Source organism: Ctenocephalides felis, unplaced genomic scaffold (genome assembly GCF_003426905.1).
Source record: "Ctenocephalides felis isolate EL2017-DRISC unplaced genomic scaffold, ASM342690v1 CF-g0.4_SCAFFOLD_01886, whole genome shotgun sequence".
Lineage (NCBI taxonomy): Eukaryota > Metazoa > Arthropoda > Insecta > Siphonaptera > Pulicidae > Ctenocephalides > Ctenocephalides felis.
The window spans coordinates 71,532,437-71,559,452 of record NW_020538040.1 but is presented as its reverse complement, the minus strand read 5'-3'; the positions used below and the strand labels follow the sequence as shown (position 1 = coordinate 71,559,452).

General features: G+C 31.2%; 1 protein-coding gene across 4 annotated transcripts in view; it reads right to left on the bottom strand.

Moving 5' to 3' along the window:
* Positions 1 to 27,016, bottom strand: part of LOC113378296 — a 148,278-nt gene that overhangs the window by 21,875 nt on the left and 99,387 nt on the right. The window contains exon 1 of one of the 4 annotated variants that reach the window (XM_026618828.1): positions 4,561 to 4,609. The exons of 1 other annotated variant lie outside the window; for it this stretch is intronic. The gene's annotated coding sequence lies outside the window, so the exon portion shown is untranslated. Of the gene's footprint in view, positions 1 to 3,055; positions 3,129 to 4,306; positions 4,532 to 4,560; positions 4,610 to 27,016 lie in introns of those variants that run through there. 2 more of the 4 variants (XM_026618831.1, XM_026618830.1) reach the window with 2 other exon arrangements.

Genomic DNA, 27,016 nt, shown 5'->3' with positions numbered 1-27,016 from the left:
TGCATATATCTCCGAAAATAATTCAAAATTTCAAAAACCTTCTCGTACCCATATTCTTAGATAGTTATACTTTGAAAATATGAAATAAAAAAGAATCGATTTTTTGAATTTCTACACTAGAATACCCCCTTAAGGTACAAAGGAATATTTCTGTCTATTTAAGAAGAAAAGCAGTTAATTGCGGCAACGTAAGTTATAAAACTTTAGTAGATTATATTTTCAGAGAATATAATATATAATATGATAATTATGTCACTTAAGAACGATCAAAATGATGAATAGAGCTAATCAAAAATAATTAATTCATATTGAACATAGAGACTTTTCCGTGGCTATATAGTAAAATCATTGGCTTTTCAAAGTTCCAGGTTCGATACCCACTTTGGATAGCCAGCAGAAGTAGTGCTATCTGTTTTTACTTGAAAATACTCAAAATATATGTTTCCAATATGTCAGTATTAGAGTAATTAAACGTACATAAAAAGTATTATAAAATAAAGTTCTGATTGCTGTTCTACAATAAAGAATATGGGTGGATTAAGGTAAGGACAAGATCATTCTGAATATTTATCTATTATTAGTGAGCACTTCAATTTTCTTTGGCAACACGAAACTATTCCTTTATTTTATATATGAAAATAATAGTTCAAATGATAATATTGTCAGAAAATCCAGATAATTCACATTAGAGCCCATTATGCACGATAGCATTATGAGCTGCACCTTTTGCCCTTAATTACTAAAACAGAAAGGCGCCAAAAGGTTTATAAAATCCTTCCATGTCATATCCATCACTGTTATAAACAATGGCACATAAATGCTGCATAGTACCTTATTGAAAAGGTTAATGACACCATGCATTGATAGATTAATTTGGGTTTCTGAATCTGTTTATTTATTTATATTAATATATAAAAAATATTTATAATAAATTCTAAAACTTGCAAATATTTAGAAGTGTTCAAATGTTTGTTCAAAGAATTACGAAATTTAAATTTTTGTTTGTTGATTAATTTTTTATATAACATTTATTTAGATCGGTAAGTTTCAACAGTTTGTAGCGGCATACGTTAACTAGTTTTTTTTCCACTAGTTTGTCAATTCGAGATTCATTCCGCTTATCGATTAAGCTCTCAGTTTTTTCTGAAAGTCTTCAGAATCTGTTCAGAATTCGCCTTATTCCGCCAAAAAAAAGCAGTTAAAGTAGTTAACATGTTTTAGTACCTGGTGTCATTTCAGAATCTTTAAGAAATCATTCTTGATTGATATTTTCATTATTTTCTATTGGGCGTTATTGATTTTCAAAACATATAGTATTCTTAATTCGACGATTCTGTTCATCATTTTATATAAATCGATCTTTATCTTGGCTTAGTGCCACAAGATCATATGCATACTTTACAGTAGTAATATTTCTCTAGCTACGGTTAAACGAATATAGCCAGCAATCTGCCGATCTCTTCTCTCGATTTTTATATTATTAATATTTCCTTCATTCAAACGAACATTTACCTTCAGTTCCACATTTAAATTTTGGATCAGTCTGCGATCTCTACGTTATATATTTTAAAATTTTTGTTACATATTTTAGTTCTTAAATTGTAATGAAGGCTAAGACCAGGGCCGGATTTAGAAATTTGGCGCCCCGGGGCACTGACAAAAATGCCGCCCCATCCCTGAAATTTTACGAACTCTCGAACTTTTTTTTAAAGCAATCGCCCTGCTTCAGCTGCGAGGTACAAGATATAGAAGCGCGTAAGCGCCGCCTCGCAGTCTAACGGATAAACAATGTTACAGAACTTATATAAATGCAAACAAAATTTATACTTATTATTATAATATCTTTAAAATATCTGATAATTTAATGTGCATATGTCTTATGATCACTTTTGTCCGCAAAATGTTTCTTTTTCAAATTTTTTTATTGGATCATCGAAACCGCTAAACCTGCCCCCCACAGATTTAAGCAGTTATTTATTCTGCAATTTTTTTTGAATGTTATTGGACGCTTTTTTCTCAAAAACTAAATTATCATTTTCAGTTGGACCTGCCTTAACCAATAACTAATCAGCACGTCTCCTTATCAATAGGAATTGAATCATAAATCGGTTGATCCGTGCTCTCGAAATCGACTTGAATAATTAAAAAACATTAGATTTGTATTGATGAGCAGACGTGCTGATTAGCTTTTGGTACAGGCAATTACGAAATATGGTAATTGAGTTTCGATATTTTTTCTCTTTTTAGCAAAAAGTTCATAATTTTCGAAAAATTTGAAAATACAAAAAATGTGTTTTATGTCTTTTTTTTTCATTTTTCTATAAAATTGAAAGCTCTTTATAAAATGCAATTTTCAGTAGGGGATGTTTCAGTAATTTGTCTTAAGGCACAAAGCCATGAGTCACTGGTTTAAATTTTTTTTCGACGCTATAAGCTTGGAAGTGCACAAATACGTCATTTTAAGAGGGCTCGAGAACTGAAGAACATTTTCTTAAACTTTCAGCTTGTTTACGGATCTTTATATTAGCCAAATTGCCAAATTTGATAACTTATTAACCAGTGTGATAATTTACGTTCAGAGAGGGAGGCAAGGCAAAATAATAAATTTTAGTTATCGTTTATTTCAACCCAAAATTTGCATTGCATTCGTATTATGTTTTGTTAATTGTATTTCTTGAAATAAAAAATGTTGTTAAAAAAAAGTTGATTATATTGTATAGAATTTTTTTCTCACTATCCAAATTTTGCCGCCCCCCAAAATTTGCCGCCCTGGGCAGTAGCCCCGATTGCCCCTACTGTAAATCCAGCACTGGCTAGGACTATAGCGGAAACGTACAAATATTTTCTTAAGAAATTCATACTTTTTATATAGTTGCTAATATCAACAACCATAGGTTTGATTTTGATAATCCCCAAATCTTATTCCATAAAAAAAATTAAAAAATCAATGTTAATAGTTCGGACTCTTATATAAACCTCATTATTAATTTATAACTATTTTTGTTTATTATTTTCATTCATTTATCTTATTCTCTATAATAAATTAATCTGTTACCACATTTGTTGATTTTAGTATGCGATGCGCGCACTCCTTTCGTTTATATTATAATAATGACCATCCCTGTCTCTTCATCCTCGACACTTAAGATTTGTTTTCAAATATTTCTGTAATATTCACATATTTAGTTGGTGTTATTGTTTTTAAAAATTAAATATAATTTATAATTAAATATTGGATAATGTAAGAGTATATACTTTTTATTGTTTTTTTTTTTCAAATTACTCTGAAGATGGAGCATACCATGGTTTCGAAACGTCTAATTTAAGAAATAAAGTGTGTGTGTGAAAGAAAAGTGACCGATGAAAGAACTCTACGGAGAACAATCCCGAAAAGAAAAGGAAATTGAATAGGACCAGTTCTGCAAAAAGAGTGTCTCCCGCACGACGTCGTCGAGGGTAAAATAAAAAGACTGAAAGGAATGGGAAGAAGAAGAATGCAGTCAATTGACGACTTACGCGAGAAGACAAAATACAGGGAGAAGAAATGTAAGCAGAAGTTTGGAGAGGAAAATTCATAAAAACAGAATAAAAAGTGATTAATGGTTGTTAATTCGTTAATTAGAATAATAAATGAAGGAGAAGAAGCAAATCATTGATTTTGTGATGCTCTTATACTATTGACCTGCCTTCGTGCAGACTACTATTTATTATTATTATATGCACAGACATATTGCGCCATGAATAGATTTGCATCAATATTCAATGACAAACTAAATTGACTTAATTTAGTAATAAACCCGCAAAAATTCTTATATTCGATTAAAATATAATTCTTGAAGAAAAACATGACAATATACAACATTCTTACAATCATATTCATTACAATCGGTGGTTAAAATAAATAATTATTTCTAGTATACATTAATATATTTATTTGCCTTTTAAAAAAATATGCACACGTTTATTTAAAAAAACTAAGCATCTATAGTGTTGGATGTAAATAGATGTCTTGTAAGAAATTATCGATGATAGAATTATCAATGATAAAGAAATTATATATATATATATATATATATATATATATATATATATATATATATACTGACAATATTATAAGCATAGTCATACAGAGATAATAGGTTTAGATTCTTGGAACTGATTACATATCCGCGCTGACGTTATCATACATACGCCAGCGTTGTTGTCCAATCATGTGAAGTTACTGCCGAACGAGCGAAATTTTAAACAAAAATATGTTCGACTTTATTCAAATGTATTCTATTTTCATTCGCGACATAATACATACATGATATGGAATGTAATGGAACAGATGATAATACGAAATTCCTGGCTATACCGAAGTCCTTTTGTTTTATTATTCAGTATTAATTAAACCATGATGCCACTGAACAATTAATTATATTAGCAAAACATACTTCAATATAGTTGATACGTAAATCATTTATAAAAATCCATGTATAGCATACGAAGAGATAGAAACAACACCAAAAGCAAAATTAACAATATCACACAGCACACAACATATTTTTTTACACTTACAACATATTCAACTATTATAAAAAGTGAATCATCACAAACGTCACCGTGTAAACTACTTCCAAGAAAGTGATCGCACTATGTTTCACGTGAAACGGATTGACAGCGCGTACAGTCTGTTAACTTTGGTTATTCAGAATCCACTGATATAATTTAACACATAAATGGAAATATTTAGTGCGATTGGCGAAAGTTTCTTCATACATAATACAGGAATGAAACGTAGTACGCGGGGCGGACACGTACGATTGACTTATTAAAAGCAGCACAGGTCAAGCAGTGGTATATACAAGCAAGATAACACAACACATAACACACATCGCACATCGAATGTTTCCACGAACTGTATGCGAGTTTCCGTACGCCAGGCGCGGATCCCGCTGTGACGTCATGGCCGCGGCGCCACAAGGTCGCGGAATGATGTTGATTGCTCCTGCGCTCGACTCGCTTCGCAATGCTCGCAAGCAACGGACAGGGGCACACAACGTTCAACTTCAATATGACAATGACTCATTAGGCGACCGTAACATTTCGTGTTCACGATATTACTTTTTTTAACGTTATTTAACAGCATTCAGAACATTTGTTGTTCTATGGCTGTTTGGTTCAATATTAACCCAAGTAGTGTTGTACTTGAGTATAAAAGTTGTCATGGTAGATAACCCTCCAACTAGTCACTTAGAGAAGATCTGCTGGTTGTTTCTTTTTGAGTCTTCTGGGTTAAGAGTCCAACAGCAGCGGTTGTATGATAGAATTTACGTGGTTATTAAGCCGGGCAAAGAGGGATATGCTTCTTTTGCTGATCACTTCTTGTACTGTTTCCATATGGAGGTCATTATGCAGGATTTCATTAGATACATACCAAGGCGCGCTTGTGATAAGTCCTAAAATTTTTGATTGTTGTCACTGTGAGGACTTTATTCTGGTTTAGATGGCGCATCCCCAGAGCTCGACTCCATAGGTCCATATAGGTTTAATGAAAGATTTGTAAATAAGAACTTTGTTATACAGTGATAGCTTGGAGTGATGCCCTATTAGCCAATACAGTGACCTGACTTTGCTTCGTAGCTCTTTTATTTTTTGGTTTATATGCTGTATCCAGTTTAGTTTTTGGTCCAAATGAATACCGAGGTATTAGATGTTGGAGACTTCTGATATAGCCTTCTTATTCATGCTGACAGGAGGGCATTTACCCTTTTTCACACGCTATTACTTACTAAATAATTATGTTCAAACATTCGAACTCCCCACAAACAAGATTATTTAAGCTATGTCGGCTAAAATAATACCTAATTGAAATAGGTTAGAAACTTATCTAACTGATATAATATGATCTTCATAATCCTCATAAATTAAAAAAAAAAACTATTCAAGATTTGCAGTAAAATCAAACCTTAACATTCTGTTCCAGTAATATTTATTAACCCTTTTTGGTCGCAGAGGACAACTAAATAAAAATATAAATTATTTTTTTACAGAACACTCTACAGAATGCACAAATTAACCCTTTCGACTCGGATGCCGCCGCAAAATACAAGTCAATTCCGGAATTAGCGAGTGGAAAGGGTTAAAACGGCTAAAACATTATGAGGAATATTTATTTTCTAATAAATACTTATATATATATATATATATATATATATATATTATTTATAAAATTAATCTTTAATTATATTTTTTTATAAAATTATATAAAACCATCTAGTTTGTCCTGTTTGACCCTAAGAATAAGATGATGAAATTATTGAGGCGGAAGTACACAAAATTAGTAAAGAAATAATACAATTTTCGAATTATCTTCTAATTTCATTCAAGTTTCCTACAAGCTGGTTGTAAAGCACTGTCAGCGGAGAGTGAGAGGAGAAGGTGCAATGCGAGCAGTATCGAAGTATTTAAACGAGGTTGCGAAACAGTCAGCGTGGTCGGGAACGCTCGGTGCAACACGACGCCAGACGAACTGAAGGGAACAAATAACTTAGCCTGACGATACCGACGCAACAAGTGACCGTGCGCGCCGAGCCGTCGAGTCGCCGAACCGTCGAGCTACGCCGGAAACTAAATAAAATCTGCACTCATTTAATGCAACAGCGTAGCACTTCCTCGCAAACGATTTCGATTCAGATAGCAAGGTTTAGATAGATTTAAAGTTTACATATCTTTCGACGTTACGGGGATGGGGGATGCCCCCTTTCAGACAGATTGACACCAAGTACTTATATGAAAACTTCAAAACACTACAAATAAGAACCACGAACACATCAAAATGAACACAATCGACACTTAACATGACCCATCTAAAATTGGCTCCATTTCACTCCTGAAATGGTCTAATTGTGCCACATTAGTAATTTATTTTATATTATTAAACTTTGAAATATATTAAAAGAAATAAACATTTTATTTCTACGGATATAACAAAAATCTTATGGTGCACAAGTGAAGTTAGGGTGTACATATTAGAGTTGGATAACTCAAATGTCTTCTCGTGGATTTTTATTCGCCAGAGTTCAATTCAATCAAGTATATTCCACAAATCTAAGTAACTTTAAAATCTTGCATATAGCAATGTTTTTTGCGTTGTCTCACTACTAGACAAAAGTTTGTTCCGAAAAAAAGCGATCGCTCGTCGTCTCACTACTTCTGCCTAAGTTTAAGTGTGTAGAGATGATTCATTGTTTTCAACCAACAACCCTTTCCATGTAAAAGCATTTTTCATTTTAATAAAAACTGTAAAAAAACATATTTTCCTGAAAACTACCCAGAGTCTCCAAATCTATTTTTATCTGCATTCGTAACAGAACAAACAAACTGTATGAGAACCTACGGGGATATAAATGATAAACACAAAAGCTTCATGAGATGAAGTCATGCCATTATTAAATGCAAATCGTATTTATATCGTATTACGCACGGATAGAAGTCCAGAAAAAAATGGTTAAAACAATTGCTTTTTTATTAGTCGAATCCAAAATTATGTTAAATAAAATTAAGTAAAAGTCTATGAAAAAGAAGCCAATGAGATTTAGTAAGATGCTTTCTATTATAAATTTAGACAAAAAATTAAAAACGATAATTGTAAAATTTCATATGAATATACAAGTATCATATTAACTACAACAAAAAATAAATTATTAATTAGTTTTTAATTAATTCTACTTATGAATTCATGAGCGCCTCTTAAATTACCAATATTTTGCTTCAAATGCCATAATTTTCTTAATAAGATGTTAGTAATACATACTTTATATATAACTATGAATGTATAATAATTTGTTAGACGTAAATAATACTGAAATAATTAAATCCCATTTTTCCGCAAATTGAACGGAATTGATAGATAGTCCAAAACTGAAGAAATTGAGTACAAAATCAATCAACAATATGATTGAAATCGAAATATCAATATGAATTAATAAATGTTATGCCCGATTATTAGACTTTGATAATATATATGCATGCATATATATATATATATATATATATATATATATATATACATATATATATCTACATTAACAAAGTCTAATAATCGGGCATAACAAATAAAAAACATGAATTTCTTTCAAAAATTTATTTTAAATCCATACGTTTCGGCTATAATCCTAGCCTTTATTCAGTGGAAAAATTAGTTGATCTTAGTGATAAATTGGAAAATTTTAATAATCCATAGTATCAGGATATGGTAATGCACTACACTATGTATTATAAACATTAACTTGAAATTACACAATATTTTCACAAAATACTAATTTTAAAAAATCACAAATGGAGAGTGTGTTATTCGTAGACTGGTTGAAGATGTAATTACATCGGATGGATTTAAAATAAATTTTTGAAAGAAATTCATGTTTTTTATTGATGTTATGCCCGATTATTAGACTTTGTTAATACATATGTCAACATCAAATTCAGAATCATACAATATATATATATATATATATATATATATATATATATATGCAGCCAAATAGTAGAAATAAAAAGCAATAACTAATTAACTTTATTCTGTACGTTTCAACACTGTATGTGTGTTATATTTCAGCAAGTTAAATTCAAACCAGGAAAAAATACTAATACTAATTTACATTAAGCAATATAATAAAATAATGAACAAAAAGTTAAATGAAATAATTATGTAGTCAGTCACATGATTAACAAAATGGAAAACTTGAAAGAGTATTAGATAAAAAGCCAAAATGATAAAATTGTGTTTTAACTTCTCTTCTTTTAACTCTTCTCTCATAAAGGTAACACAAATTATTTTACAAATTGAGAATTGCTTTTGAAATCATTTCAGTATTCTTTATCACTATCTAATTCAAAATACACAATTCCTGACATATATGACCTAAAGAGTATACAATGTTGTCACAAGAACGGATGATAAATAAAATAGATCAATTGCATATCAGGATTTGAACCCGTGTGATTCGCGGAATTGGCTGCTCGGCGCGGCAGCATGATATTGTATTTGCAAAATGCAACAGAATGATCGGAGCCATCGGAGCGCTTTACGTTGTATGGAATCATCGTGATATTGGAACGCGTCGCCATGGCAACGCCCGCCCCCGCGGCGATCTAGTAAATGGTGAATCATGAGGAGAGACGCGTTTTACTTAGCCCGCCATTGTGTTAAGATCTGTCACCATCATTAGAGGTAACGGGGTAACAAATCTTACTTATCTTCTACAACATAAAGTGAATGTAAGGTCGATTTAAATTTAATTCTTTGTTCGGTCAAAAAAAAATAATAAAAATGTTTTCGATGTTCTCGACACTGACGACTATCATTTATTGCTAGCATTTATACTTGTTTATCTATGTCTACGAGACAGATAAAATTGACTCTGATATCACTATCAATAGTTTTATCTCGCTCCACATACAATGTGTTTGCATACAAAATTAATCAACTCGCAATTAATTAAAAGTTATTACAATACACCAGAATATGTTCATCAAATTGTCAGATATTTTATAGAGATCTTAATAATAAGTACAATTTCTGTTACCATTTCTATGGATTTCGTTCCAAGATTTATAATGTCCATCCGTTAGCTGGCAATGCGGCGCTTTGAAAATAATCAAAATTTTCAAAAAAATTGAAATATAAAAAAATCAAATTTTTTTAAAAAAAACTATTTTTTTCATATATTCTCAAAAATCTATTTTTTTTCAAAGTTTTCAAAAAAATTTAAAGCTTTTAAAAGTTTAAATTGCGTTACGGAAAGTTCAAGCAATTTGCCTTAAGACACGATGTCACGCACCACTAGTTAACTTCCCGTAGGGTAAGTTATTGCAATGGGCCGAAAATCGAAATTGAAAATTTTTACATTTCTCGACGTTTTGAAGGTTTCTGAACATTTTAGCATACCTCAGAAAAAATGGATGTGTGTGTGTGTGTGTAGGTATGTATGTATGGATACAAATTTCCAGTCACGTTTTCGGGCGCACGGATCAACCGATTTGAATGGTTCAAAGAACATTCGATTCCTATTGATCGGGAGATGAGCTAATTAGTTTTTGGCAAAGGCAGGTCCAGCCGTTACGGAGATAAAGAGCAAAGAGTGCAGAAAATAGAAATCGAGTTTTTGAGAGAACGGAGCATCCGATTTAAATGATCTGTAAAACATTCAATTAGTAATGATTGGGAGAAGTGTTTATTAGTTTTTGGCAAAGGCAGGCCCAGCCATTTCGAAGATACGGAGCTAAATGTGCAAAAAATGGCAGTTTTTGAGAGAACAAAGCGTCCGATTTAGATGATTCAAAGAACTTTCTGCTTGTCTTAACAAAATAATTGATTTTGTAGAAAAAATTTTTGTTTCAACTTTTTTTTCAAAAAAAAAAAAATTGTATATCGAAAATATTTCGGATTTTATTTCTAATTCCTACTATAGTTCTAATATACTTCAAACAAATAATTTCAACTTTGCAATTCAGTTTATATAATTCTTATAAATATTAGACAATGTTACAATATTAATAATAATCAATTTGAAAACATTCAGTATTCCTCGAATATTTCGTTACGGTACGGGAAGTTTCAGCAATTTGCCTTAAGGCACGATGCCATGCACCCCACTAGTTTTACTTTTAATTAAGAATATCACAATAAAAAGTCTATTCTTTGTTGTTTTTAATTTTATACGCAAGTAAAATTTCTGAAACATACACTGAAATGAGTAAAGTAAATTAATGAAAATGTTATAATTAACTTCCCGTAGGGCAAGTTATAGAATCGCAAAAAAATCGAAAATGAAAATTTTTATATATCTTTACGTTTCAAAGGTTTCTGAACATTTTGGCATACCTTAGAAAAAATGGATGTATGTGTGTGTGTGTATGTGTGTGTATGTATGTACGTGTGTGTATGTATGTGCGGATACAAATTTTCGTCGACGATTTCGGGAACACGGATCAACCGATTTGAATAATTCAAAAAACATTCGATTCGTATTGATAAGGAGACGTGCTGATTAGTTTTTGGCGAAGGCAGGTCTAGCCGTTCCGAAGATACGGGGCAAAAAGTGCCGAAAACGGTAACTCAGTTTTTAAGAGAACGGAGCGTCCGATTTAAATAATTCAAAAAACATTTCACCTGTATTGACAAGATGAAGAATCGATAAAATTTTCATAAAGGTAGGTCTAGCGATTTCGGAGATATGGAGGAAAAAGTAAAAAAATTAGCCATTTGGCGGTCAAAAATGATCATTAGACATATGCACATCAAATTATCAGATATTTTATAGAGATTTTAACAATAAGTATACATTTTGTTAACATTCCTATGGGTTCCGTACCAATGCTTCTGCGTTAGACAGCGACGCGGCGCTTACGCGCTTTATATTTTGTCCCTATGCAGTTAAATCAGTACGATTGCTTTGAAAAAAAAAGTTCAGATCTTCCACAATATGTCAAAATAAAAAAAAAAAATTTTTTTTCAAAAAAAAAAAAATGGAATTTTTTTTTTTTTTTTAAATTTTTTTTTTCAAAAAAAAGTAATTTTTTGTCCATATATTATATATAGTTTCTCAAAAATCTTATTTTTTCAAAGTACACTTTTTTCAAAAATGTTAATCGTTTTTAAAAAATTAATAATTTTTGGTACGGGAAGTTCCAGCAATTTGCCTTAAGGCACGATGCCTTAATTGCCTTAAGACAGAATTCCACTTACAGCTAGTTTTTTTATAATTTTGAAAGAAATGTATGCATATTATTACCCTTTCGCTACGGCAGTGTTTTTCGCACGAGCCAGCGAACTGCCCAATAGCGCTACTAAACGGATCAGACGCAACCAACAACATACATATTCTAGTCTTTACCAATAAAAATTTGTTTAAAAATTAAAACTTAAACTTCTGAAAAAAAAAACTAATTAGCTGCGTTCTTTCAAAAACTCTTCTATTTTCTGCACTCTTTGCGGAGTTATCTCCGAAACGGTTGAACCTGACTTCGATAAAAACTAATCAGCACATCTCTCTATCAATAGGAATCGAATGTTTTTTAAACCATTCAAATCGTTTTATCCGTGCGTCCGAAAACGTGGACGAAAAATTGTATCCGTACATATGGACATACACACATACATCCAATATCCAATATATATAAATGTTCAGAAACCTCTAAAACGTAAAGACATGCAAAAATTTTCATTTCCGATTTTTAGAAGATTACAATAACTTACCCTGCGGAAAGTTAAAAATTACAATACTAAATTAGAACCCTCAATAATCAACTCAAGATTAATGAATATGACAGCATGGTTTTATACAATGGACGTCGTCTATATGCAACACCTGTACACACAGATTGTCATGTGGATGTCGCCTATAGGCGACACTCATAGCAAAAGGATTAAAATCTGATAAGACACATAAGATAAGTGACTTAATGCAGTTTTTTTTAATTAACAATGATACATTTCATAAAGCATTCGGGTTCTAAAAGATGAAAACAACCAGCGATCCTATATTAAATGCTAGAAGCAAGACAGCAGCGTGACGTAAAAATCAAAACAACATATGCGCAAGTACAGAAAAGATGTCCCATGTCACGCTTTCGGGAAATCCCGTCAATGTTGGTGGTTAATTTCAGATTGTATATATGTGCATGACGTCATGCGAAAGCATTCCGCATTATTTTGCTGTTATGCGATGATTCACGTACTATTATATTATCACCAACAGTCGGGCCATGCGCGCGCCCCGAGCAATTTTTTCATTCTCTTCTATATAATTTCTAGTTTTACTTGATTGAAATAGTTTTAATTGATTTAACAATATTAGTTTACATCAATTCTGTTAAGATTGTGTTACTAGCTATACTGTTTTTTCACAACTTTCCATTTCATTAAGTATTTAAATCGATTTAATTTATTGATAGCTTTATTGATTGAAATCAGTTCTGGTGCATCTCAAACTAATCTATAATTTATCACTGTATGGATAATTATCATTTTGTTAAGTGGTAATTATTATTGATAATAATATTATCTCTTCAGGTAATCATAATAAACATATGTAGAAGTTGCAAAGTAAAATTCAAGTTGTTCATTTTTGAAAGTTTGTAAGACAAAGCTTGGATGATATAAGTTTGATATAGAATAAAAAATCTGTGTCGCCTTGAATGAATAAAAAGTTTATTAAAAACCATAACAAATATGATTATAAAAATTAATTTTAATTCAGAAAATAAAATATTTTGTTCTTTGAGGAACACCTTTGTTCACATACGACATGATTTTTCTTATAGAAAGCAACAACAAAATAATTCGTTAGTCGTTTTTGTGAAAGCAGACAATTGAAATCTTATACATTTTTAGAAAACAGTTATAGTCTGGAATAAATGCAATTTTTATACTTTTTATACTATATTTTAGAAAGAATATAAATTTTATAAATGATTAACAACACATTGTTAATCTCTTCTGGACTGAAGCTATAATATTCACTATAATAAGATCTATATTGCCGCGCAAAAATCTAATCTTTTAGGAGAAGTGAGAGCAAAAGAAGTACATAAACAAGCAGTTCAATAACTAAGTATAATTGAAGCAAAACTATATTATCTCAACATAAAATATTCAATTCATTTTATCTCAATTATAATAGATCGATCTAGGTCAGATTAGGTCAGATTAAGTCAGATTAGCCCAACAGCTTATAGGACTCTTAAGATCTGATTGCGGTTCAAAACAACAAAAAAAGTCTAATATGAACAAAAATATATTTGGTCCTTTGTAAAATTCGCGGTCGATTAAGTCACAATTTTTAATGAGTTTAGTATCATCTCGTGTCACCTACTAATCAGTTCTAGACCAGAATATCAGGATAACATTTTGTAAAATATTAGTCCCAAGTTTTATTTTATTTTCTGCTTTATAAATCATTTACTGGCCTAAAAGCTCAACTTTTTACTCTATACATTGTTCTGAATATATTCACATCAATTAAATATAAAAAATATAAATATAATTACTCTTTATAAATATATATTAGAAACGATAGAGCGCTCGAACACGTGATAGTTTTTCAGAAACGTATTTCAAATAGAAATAATTGCAAAAGCATGGTATATTAAACACAGCATCCAATTCAAAAAGTCTCTTCCATTGTTCTAAACTACGATTTCAGTTTACTCATTTAATAAGAAATAACGCGAATTAGGGTAGATGGAGAAAATTAGTCGCTTAGAGAGAAGGTCAATGTAATTCATTCGTCATTCATTCACTGTAATTCTTTTGTTTTTAAAAAATAAAACTTTTATTGTTTAAATAAATCTTTTCATAGGAGAATAATTTGAAGAATGTATTCAATAAAGTGTTGCTGTGATCACCATTTAACATTTCAATCACAACACAATGTGTAAGTTATCTTATTTAATATTGATTTTTATTTTATAATATATAATTAAATATTATTTTAAAATTATATAATTTATAAATTAAATTGATATGAACTAATTATGTATTGAATTAAAGAATAAATAATTAAATTTTATTATTATAATAATAAAAATTAAATTTTATTAATAAAAAACTACTATCATTACTTATCATCTCCCGGCATTGACAATATTAGTATTAAACATACAAGAGCTTCCACCAATTGCCTACAGATACATAACTATTCTCTTCAACGAGATTTTAAAAACTCTCTACTTTCCCAACTGCTGGAAGAATGCAAAAATAATCCTAAATCAGACAAGGACCCAATTGGGAGCGTTAACGCTTCCACACCACTGCAATATTCCCTTTATCCGCTTTGCAAACAATTAAATGCTTGTTGTCTTGAAGAATTTTTTTGTGACTGAAGTACACTGTATGATTGTTCAAATGGATTTTGTTTTCTCACGCACATGGTCACATTATATAAATTTTATCGATATAAACAATATACACAAATTTATTTATTTTTGTTTTTTACTTCGCTTCATATTAGTGTTTTTTGTATTGTTATTTTGTTCTTGATTTCGCCATCCATATTTCGGATGATTGGGCTCGCCCGTAGATCAGCGGTTAAGAGCGACGGGACTTGTTTCAGAGGTCCCGGGTTCGATACCCACTTCGAGCAGCCTGTTGTCAGGCAGCAGTGACAACGATTTTCACTTGAAAATATAGATAGCAATATGTTTCTAAGTGAAAATAGCCCTTGCCCGGCATTGCTGCACCAATAAAATGTCAGCCCTATTAGATTAATTCTAATAACAAAATCATCGAATATGGATGGATTAACCATTGGGTTACCATCTAAAATAAATACGAAGTAAGGAGAAGTTTCAGCCCCCAAAGACAAAAAAAAAATACATTTCGGGTGATTACCACGCCCTCCTAGTTTCTTAGTGCCTTTGCTTTTAAATTTACATGCTTTTTGTAATCTGTCTTTACTTGCATATTTTGAGTTCTTATTTTTATCTTCTGTCATTGTCTCAGTCCTCGATTCCTTATTTTTATTATAGCGTGCTGGGGTTTTATATTATCTTTTTGTACCACGAATTTGGGAATTAAACAAATCTCGATCAGGGCTGGCTCCTACTTCATCCTTGTAATACTCTGCATTTTCCATTAATTTATCAATTTCTGGAATTCCCATTCCAGATAAAGATCTTTGCTTCAACTTCAGCTTTTCATTTTCTTTCTTTTCAACTTTTTTTTCCTGCAATTTCTTTCGTTTCTCTTTCAATTTTTTTTCCATGCCTTTCTTAAGAATCATTTCTTTCTCTTCTTCACTCTTAACTATTAGCTCATGGAATAAAACTTCACCGTCCATTAACCTATCTTCAACTTTCATAAGTTGCAATGACATTCTCGGTCCCAACTCAGACAAGCGAATAGAAGATTTTTGATCTTGTAAATGACCACGTGAAGATAATTTTGGAGGTAAGTTAACTTGCCCTGTTTCATCATCCTCAAATTGACTTTCTGATAAAGCACCAGGTTTTGTAAAAAAATCTCCCATATCTTCACATCTAGCTAGATTTGGGATTTTACCTTTGTATTACTTTCTTTACTCCTTTTGACAATCCTATTGTGAAAGCTGTTAAGATTAAATTGTTATCATTCAAAATAAAACTAATGTTTCAATCACATTTTCACAAGCGATTTATAAAATAAGTTGTTATTATTTGTTGTTAATTTTAAACTGTTAGATGACAAAAATTATAGTCTTTCAAAATAAAATAAAAGTTTTTTTTAATATAATTTTATTTGATCATCTATCTACAAGAGATATAAAATCAATTGCATGGCTTAGAATTGAACAAAGAAAGAAATCCAGTGATGCAGTTCTTTGAAGTATGATATATGGATTGTCAGAAAGAAGAAAAACAACAAGAAAAACAGAAATTAATACTTATTATTAAACCTAAAACAAGTCGTTAGGGTAGTTCTTTTTCAGTCTTCTGGATTGGATTGGTTCTAGCAGCTTTCTCGCAAGGTTATTTGGGTAAAAGGTGAGTCTGCTGCGATACTTTAGACAAAGTCTAAGAATCTCTTCTTTAATGAAAGAGACACCCAGTTCATCATGAAGTAACCAGTTGGAGGTGTATTTAGGTGCGTTGGCAATTTATCTAAGCATTTTATTATGGAACCTCTGTAAGATTTCTATATTTGAGTGGATGGCCGCGCCCCAGAGAAAAATAAAGTTAGTGAAGTCTTATTTACATAATTAATATTCATTCTGATCATGAAACAAAATTCACATCAAATTTACTGATGTGTTAAGGTGCATGGACCGGCGTCATGTGGCATATTGTGCGACCAATCTTATTAAGCATGATCGTCTTAATGGAGTTATATTGTAGGTCTATGTTGCAACGTTCCAGCCGAACCATACGATAAGTCGGACTCACATTGATCAATTAAGTGATATAAACGATAGAGCTTCGGCCTTGCCAAGTAAAAATTTCCCGTCACGTGTAACCTAATATCAAGCAATAGAGGCATTCATTTTCACTAGAAAATATAGATCAAAAATGTTTCTAGGTAAAAATAGACCTTCCGGCGTATACTGCAAAAAGAAAAATAATCATCACAACTTGAAACTTGAAAATAATAGTGTTTCTAATAAAATACATATGTAATATATCAAAACTGGAATAGGCCAATTATTGGGTTTACTTCTTATAGCAATTGGTAAAAATAACAATTATAAGTTACAGAATACAAAAATCCTGATTGTTGTTCAGAAACAAAAAAAAAGAACTAAATTCTCGCCCAATATCCAGAATTCAAAATCAAGTCTAAATCTATAAATGAATAAGCGGAACATTATACTTATTATTACTTATTATTAAACGAGAAATAATTTAAATATAAAAATAATAAACTCATACGGGCATCATGAGATATGACCGATAATATGAAAATCATGCTCCCCAATGTATGTATGAAAATTACGTCATCCGCTCAGCGCTATAATTTGCACATGCCATGAATAACATGTGCTCCGAGCAGCACACACATATAGACGGTATTCTAATAATATAACTAGTATATAGCATCGTGCCTTAAGGCGAATTGCTGGAACTTCCCGTACCAAAAATTTGAATTTTTAAAAAAGATTCAATTTTCTTTTAGTGCTCTGAAAATAATCGATTTTTGAGGTTTTTAAAATTTTTGAAACAAATTGTTTTTTTTTTAATACTTTTTTTCAAAGCAATCGCGATACCTTAGCTGCGTAGAAATGAAATATCGAAGACGGATAAACATTGGTACGAAACCCATAGAAAAGTAAATAAAATTTGTTCTTATTATTAAAATATGTGATAATTTGATGTGCATATGTCTAATGATCATTTTTGAATGACTTTTTTTCACTTTTTTTACGGATCTCCGAAACAGTCATACCTGTTATTCATTTCGTCAATACAAATAAAATGTTTTTTGAATTATTCAAATCGGACGATCCGTTCTCTCAAAAACTGAATTACGATTTTTGGCTCTTTTTCCATTTTTTCTAAGATATGCCAAAATGTTCACAAACTTTTTAAACGCAAAGATATATAAAAATGATTATTTTTTATTTTTTTGCAATTACTATAACCCTACGTGAAGTTAAAAAATCAAATAGAAAAATTTTTAATCCAAAAATTCAATTTTGTTTGAAGAAGGCAATAACACCTGCGTTTCACAAGCACAGATTCAACTTAGTCAGTTACGCTTAATGCAATTAGATTTTCTTAAAATATATTCAATTATTTATAAAAAATATCTAAATATAAAATAAGGGCGTTTTAATAAAATGTTAACCCTTTTGCGGTACGAGTCAGTAAAACGCCTAAGTACAACAAATATTTTCAGATTTTCCAATAATTACACTGCGACACAAAATTAGCACTTTTGATTGTTTCCTGAAACTTTTTTTAAAATCAACTAAGAACTGTACGCTGATTTTAAATATATCTTCCGTTTTTTTGGAACAGTTCCCGTTTTCGAGTTTTAGGGAACTATCCTCATTAGTCATTTCGGCTATGATTATCCCAGTTTAACAAACAAGTAAAGATTTATCTGCTGTTTTCGGTATGGATTCAACTATAAGACGTTGTGTGATAATCCAGACAGTTTTGTGGCAATTCGGCAAGTACCGAAAACCTATAACTAACCTCGTAAAGACAGCATATTTCGACCACTTTAAAATTGAATCGCGCGATCAAGATAAAACATGGGTTCTTCATACTATGTGCCAAAATTGCGTAGTTTGTTTAGGTTAATATCCAGAAGGACTAAATGATGCTATCCGTCTTTGATTTAAAAATGATTTTAATACTCCGTCATTTGGGAAAAACTCATAATCACCACTACGGCTATTTCTTCTGTGTCTTAAATATCAAAGTAGTAAATTCAAACAATAGAAGCGTGTGGTCATATATCATGACTCCAATAATCTTGGGGTCTATTTACTATCAGCTACACAACTCCTATTCATGCTAATGATGAACAACCTAGAACATCACCATCTTCTGCCTACAATGTAATGGATTGAGAGACCAACGGTAAAAGAGAAGCCAGAAAGAGTTAAATACTGATATATTTGATGATCCCGAAATCGGCAAATCATAAAAAATCCAAGGTTTCGTAAATTCTATTATTAAATTTGAGAAGAAACCCAGAGTGCCATTCGTTTTGGCTGCAACCAATTTTCTGGAAAAGAAAAGTTTCAGTAGCTTAGGGTTAACTCTTTCCACTCGCGAATTCCGAGATTTATATGAATTTTGCGGGCCGGAGCGACGGCATTCGCGTAGTGAGAGTTAAGCTTTCAAATGCATGTTATTCCATTTGAATTATCTAGAATGCAACATATGCATCAAAAATTATTATCTGCACTCTCATTTAGAAATGTTTTTGAAAAACCTTGAAGAGCAGGGCGAGAGTATTCGCCAAGACATGAGGACTATGGAGGAGCGATATCAATGGAGGTGGAACGTCCACATGGTGGCTGATAACTGTTGGAGATTAAGACAAAATCCGGCAGGTCTTGCCCACTTTCAAAAATCAAATAAAAAAAACTTTTGGAGGCATAACATGAAGTAAAACTAGCATATTGGTATATCTCTAGAGCTTCTACAAAAGTTCAATAACTTTGTAGAATCAGCGTCCTCAAATTACTCAAAAAACATCAAAACATAAAATTTAGTGTCACGCAGTGTTAACGATAAAAAATTATTCAAAAATTACACTTCTAAAAAATAAATATTATAATAACATATTTCAATTCTCAATATTTGAATTCAGAGCGATAAATATTGAAGCCAAATTGGTTACACTGGGAGCTCTCTATGAACACGACGACATTCGTACACACTTAAGCCTTATGGTAAATCGATGTATTTATTGAGCTTTCATATTGATATATTAAAATAAGATAAAAAAGCAGTTTTCAGAAAATATTTTCCCAGCCAAAGTACATTCGAATATATTATAATATTGTATATTATACCTTTATTGAATTAAATTAAATTCGTCTATATTATACATTATCATCAAATTTTAATATCATTTCGTAATTAATTACTTATATTTAAAAAAACTATAAACATATAATATGACGAATATCAAAAATAAACATTGAATGAAATCATAATTGCTGAGCTGAATAAATTTGTTTCTGTTATCTTATCAGTTGAGTTGTTTTTCATAGTTATCACAGAAACTTTTCAGTCTCAGTTTTAGCAAAAGCAGCATTTTGCTTAAACTGTTTCACGTCATATTCATTGAATTTCAGCTAAAATTGAGTGCAAGCCAAAATAAACATAAATTTCCACATTTTCAGTTTACTTAAATATTTAAACACCCGCAAATCTTGACTGAATATATAATATGTTATATAATATGTTAATATAATATGTTATATATATCCATAATATGTATTACTAGGCTTGACCTAGGGGGTGTTGTGCTAATATTTTTTTTACGGGAACGCTAAAATGAAACTAGTTAGTATTGGTATTTTGCCTTGAGGCAAGTTACATGAACTTCCCGATTTGTGTAAATATTCGACTTAATCCATGATAGATAAATTAATTTGAGTAGTTAAAAGTATTCGAAGTAAATTTATTACACATTATTAAAAATCGAATACGTCAACCCGGTCGGAATATTTTTTAAAAGCAAATTTTCAAAAATCAATAATTTTTATAATTGAGCCAGTTTTTTGTAGGACGTTACTTATTTAGCATGTTCATTAAGCTCAAGTATTCTATCGTTATATCAAGTAAATCGACTAATTTCAATTTTAACAAATGTCAAAAGAACTACTCATTTTCTCAAACTTTCATGAATTTTTAAAATTAAACTACTTGTCGTAAGGACGTAATATTTCAGTAAGTTCTATAAGACCATGATATATATGGCCAAAAAAAGTTCCATGAAGATCGGCTTAAATTTTTTTTTCAACAGTTAATTACAAGAAAACGGCTCGGTAGATTTTCACATAAAACTAATCAGTATTATTCCGAACTAATATCTTTCGAACAGTTTTTAATTTTTAAAAATCTATTCGGTAGTTATAGCTTAAATGTGGACGAAATGTTTAACACTTTTTTCAAATTACAAAGAAACGGCTTGGATGATCGTCGCACAAAACCGAAAAACGATAATCCTCATCGAGATACGTCAAAAGGTTTTTAAATTTCTGAAATCGGTTCAGGCGTTTTTCAGCAAACGTCGATGAAAGTTCTAATTTTGACAAATGCCAAAAAGACCATACTAATTTTTGCAAACTTTGACGAATTTTCAAAGCTAAACGAGTTATCGTAGGGCCGTAATATTTTAGTATGATCTAAAAGACTATTGTATCTATCGTCAAAAAAATAATCATAAAACACGTCGAATTTTTTTAAAAAAAACTTTATTACAAGAAAACGGCCCGGCCGATCTCTACCAAAAACTAATCAGTACGATTCCCAACCAATATCTTTCGAACAGTTTTTGAATTTTCAAAATCGATTCAGAATTGCGGGCTAAAACGTAGACGAAAAATTTTTCACTTTTCTGCGATTTATGAAGAAACGGCTCGGCCGATCGCCGCACAAAACTGACAAACAATAGTCCTCATCGAGATACATCGAATGGCTTTTAAATTTTTTAAATCGGTCCAGACGTTTTTGAGAAAACGTCGATTTACGGCAAAAAATCTGTTCACACACATACACACACACATACTTTTTCCAAATTTGGTCTCATTCGATTCAGAATGGCTTGAAACGTCGAGAAAACAAAATTAGCGAATCAGATTTTTTGATGAAAACGTAAACTTCTCCTTCGGGAAGTTAAAAACGGGTTCTCATGTTTGTTCCGGTTCGGTTCGAAAAGGAAAGAATCAAAAATCATTACAAAACCCATTTTGTGCATATATATGTATGTTTATTATAAAAATAGGAACGTTTAATAAATCAATAATAAAAACTAGTTAAAATATAAAATTCAAATACCATATCAAGCATCACTGCATAAATATTTTAACAGTTTTAACATAAAAACACTAATGGCTTTTATAAAATATTTTAAATAAGGGTGTGTTCAGGATTTTGTAAGTTGAATTTTTCTTGTTGTCATATGCGGGACGATGAGACCTTAACCAATTTTTACCTAATTAGCTGGATGAAATAATTATTGTGGTCAGTCATTCATTTTTATAAATAAACAATTTGCTAGTTTTTCAATTAATATTATATTTCATGGTTAATATAATATCCATATTACTGAATCCGCGCTCACACTCTGCCGAACTTCAAGATACAATACTTAGCGGGCGTCCATTAATCAGGTGAAGTTTTTAGGGGAAGGAGAGGGTTCAACAAAAAAAAACACAAAATATCGCATAGGGGAGAGGGGGGTATAGTAAGATATTACGTGTATTTATTTTTTACCTGAATTAAGAAAAAACTCCAAACATTTTCAAAAAAAAATTTAAAAAAATACAATTTTTTCTCGTAACTAAAAATACACGTGATGTTTAGTGAGGGAAAGGGGGTAATTTTGAATATCACCACTTATTACCAAGGGGAGGGTGGGTCTCCAAAAATCCTCAAAAGATATAAAAACGTCGTCGTCCAATCTATAAGCTCATATATTTTGTCTGTACATTACGAATAATGAAAATTACAGTAATTATAATAATTTATTTACAAAACATTTAATATTTTTCGTATATTTCATTACGTTAGGAGAAGTTATCCACAAGGCACGTTGCCATGCACCACTAGTTTTGATTTATTGTATAGTAATAATTTCAATAACATTTTCAAATAAAAATATTATATCTAAGTTTGTTACCATTTTCATCTAATTAATTGGAAATTGTATCATAGCTCTGGTATTTATCGCGAATGTTATCAGACTTACCTGAAAAGAAAAAAGAACAGTATTAATTAACATATAACAATCAGTATTAATGTACTAAAATAATATAGTGTTTTAATTTACTCATGACATATTTCAACTATAGATAGAAAATTGGCACTTGAGGTGATGTCATATAAAAGCAACATGAAATCTAACATAGTCTTCTCCGTAAATACTATCTTGAAAATAGATCATTTCTTTTTAGGGAGCGTCCATTAATCACGTGAGGTTTTTAGGGGGAGGGGGTGTATGACCAAAAATCACGAAATATCACGTGGAGGAGGGAGGGGTATAGTAAGATATCACGTGTATTTATTTTTTACCTGATTTAAAAAAAATCAAACATTTTCAAACAAAAATTTAAAAATTGTACAGTTTTATCACGTAACTAAAAATGCACGTGATGTTTGGTGGGGGAGGGGGGGGAACTAATAATAATATTACTAGAGCAATTTGAAAATTATACGGTCAGCGATTCATGCTGACTATATTGCTCATCATACTATAACTCACTTACACTTATTCCGGGATTTGAAATTGCACAATGAGAAAAGTTACTTGTTCAGTAGTGTTTCTGAATTAAACCCCTCTGCAATAAAAAGATGCAGTGAACTATTTTGGACTCCAGTTATATCGTCGTCTAACGTGGAAGACATGCATTTATCAAACGAAGAAATAATTTGAAGATAAGTGCAAGCACCTATACTGGTTATGGTCACTGGATTATGAATCAAAATTGACAGTCAACAGCAAGGTCCGATATACAAAACCATTCTAAAATTTATTCGAGCCTATGGAATTCAGCAGAGGCACGGCTAACAATTTTAATGTTGAAATCCTACAAAGATTCCAGAATAAAATGCCTAGACAAATTGTATACGCACCCAGATATATACCAACTTGACTTCTTCACAAATATCTGGCCAAGAATTTCATTATAAGTAAAATATTTGGCCATAGCCATAAGAATAAAAATACGCTGGATGCACATATATGTGCATATGTGCTATTAGTATACTAATAGCTTAGCTAGGAAATCATCAGGTCAATTACAAAAAGGAAAATAAAAACATACAACCTCTATATAGTTACTTAAATTATCCAAATTCTGGGATTAAAAATTAAAATTCGCATTGACCCGATCAGCACTGTCGTGCAGACGCAGCTGCATTACGTTGCAGATGTTTTAATTTCTTTCTCGGTGCAGAACGAGTCGACACATAATACTCGTTTTACATTATAGCGAACACCGTGTGCTCAACTCGCGATAGTGCACGCTTAGTACGTATCACTTGTCCGGGCCTCAAAATCGGTAAAACTTCAGGCTTCAGGCAGAAATACGGATTGAGAAGGTGTCTTTCAAGATTTTAATTACATAGTAATTTCTTTAAGTAATACTACCGTGTATCGATATTTTATATACATAGAATATGATATTTTCGCCAGTTTATATTATACACTTTCATTTGTAATGGACACAGAAATTCAATAGGTTGATTTAGATTTGTGCCGTTATCAAAACTATCAAAATAATAAATTTATTCTTTACATGAATGATTTATATAAAATTTTAAAACATATTACATTTTATGAAGAATTATATAAAAATAAAACTGATTACCTATTTCATGATTTTGAACAATATTTTTATTTTCAAGTGATAGTTTTGAGTTATGACTTATCAGCCAATATAGTTCCCTCACTCTGGATTTGATAGATTTAATTTTTGTTGTGATGTGATATTTCCAGGTGATTCGTCGATCAAGATGTATTCCAAATATTTCACTACACTTGATGTTGGAATTGACATGTTGTTTAACCCCTTAACTTACAAAGACGTCTCGAGGCTTCGCAAGGTTATCGGTCCAAACACAAATATGACGTCTTAGAGGCGTCGCATGGTTTTAGGCCCAAACACAAATATACCGTCTCGGGGTCGTCGCAAGGTTAGCGGCCCAAACACGAATAGGACGCCTTAGAGCCGTCGTAAGTCTACCGGACGAAACATCAAATAAACATAACCGAATTTTGGTGAGGCATAGGCATACATCGTTTGCAAGAAGTTTTTAAAAAATACACATTTTAATGTCTTCAAAAAAAATTAGTGATAAATTACAAAGCAGTGATGACTTTGCGGCCCGTAGTATAGACAGTGGTAGTAACATTGTACGTTTCGCACAAATATATAAATTTATAGAAATGTCGTCAGCAAACGTAGCAGTACTACTACTAATACTAATACATACAAATTGTACAAAAATGGGCCCAGTACACTACCTTGTGGCACCCCTGAGTTAATTGGCAATATTTCGGAATTGTGTTGATTTACTCGAGTCATAAATTTCCTATAATTTAGGTATGATGTCAGAATTTGATTATGATCGGATGGAAGAATCAGATCGAGATTTTTGCAATTAGGCCATCGTGCCACATTTTGTCAAAGGCTTGTTTGACGTCTAGGAAAACAGCAGAGCAATATTGCTTTGATTCAAAAGTTTTATTGATTTGGTTGACAATTCTGTGGCATTGTTGTGTGGTCGAATGCTGATGACTTGGACATAAGTCGGATGCAAGCAGAATATCTTGAAGCAGACGTTTTTTCAAAAATTTTTGATAATATAGGAAGTAGACTGATAGGCCGATATGAGGTCACCAACAAGCTGGGATCTTTGCAATTCTTTGGTATCATCTTTATAATGGACATTTTGTATTAATTTAGCTAGTATTTTGTTCTGAAAATAGCGTTAACATGTAAGTGATAAGAATTAATCCTTTATTTGGCAGTTCCTTAAGCATCTTCGGAGTAATTAAATCGCGCCCTGGAGACTTTCTGTTTTTAATTTTCTTGATCTCTTTGAGCATGAGAAACTTGTTTCTGCATTCTGAGTAGTCGATGTTCAAATAAAAAACAGAATCTTCAGTGTTATGATCAGGAACGTTTGATTGAAATACAGAGATCAAGTGAAGTCCAAAAAGGTCACATTTTTCTTTATCACTCTTCTGATTCCCAATCTGATTGATAGTAAAGCCTCAAAGGAGGTTTTTAATACAAGGCTTAAGTTTATTCTTAATAGGCTTCCAAATTGAGTTGTCACATCGATTAAGATTCGACACATAATTTAAAGTTGTGGTTTGATTCTCTTAATATGGCTTTTAATTTATTTATTAAATTATTAGGAATATTTTTTGCTGAAATCATTTTTTTTTATTTCTGTAGTTACGGGTTGACTGAATGTTGTCCTCATAATGGTGGGTGGGTGGAGCGGATTTAGCAGCAGGACTGAACGTTACTGACCGAAGCTAGATTATATTGCCAAAGCTGTTGGGTATCATTACATAAAGATGATTGTTATATTGCTTGTAATACAAAAAAATAAAAGTTGGATAAAAAAATATAACTTTTTAAAAATATTTTTTGATGTTATTTTTACTGTTTTACGCATCCAATAACGAAATAATAGCCGTTGTAATGAGATAGATTTCCAGTAACATTGCCGGTCATAAAAATGTGTTTCTATGAACATCTAGTGAATGTGTAGTTAAAATACATAAAATAATAAGAGAAAGTATCCTCATTGTCGACGTTCATGTTATAAAACTGACGAGAAATATCGTACATCGTATCATGAATTGGCATCGTGAAATTGTGATCGCGAATTCTATATTTGATATATGTATATATATATATATATATAATATATATATATATACAAGCTGACCCGACGGACGTTGTTCTGTATCCGCGCCTACAATTTAAAAGTTAGATTTTTTAAAATATTCTATACTAATATTTACCGTTTAGTTAAAAACATAAGGACACCAAATGTTAGAAACCTTCAAACGTAAATATATTCAAACTTTTTTATTTTCGATTTTTTGCCATTACTATAACTTACCCTACGAAAAAGTAATAATTACAACTGCAATTTAATATTTATTTGATAAATAAAATGTTCAAATAAATTTAAATTTTATTTTATAAAAAAATACAATGGTGTATTTGATATGTGCCAGTGGCGAAAATATTTTAGAATCGAAGACCCCGTGTTCACGGTTCTCGCAGCGCTCTGAAACCCGCTACGTGGTGAGTTAGACCGAAATGCCACCCGACGAAAGTGT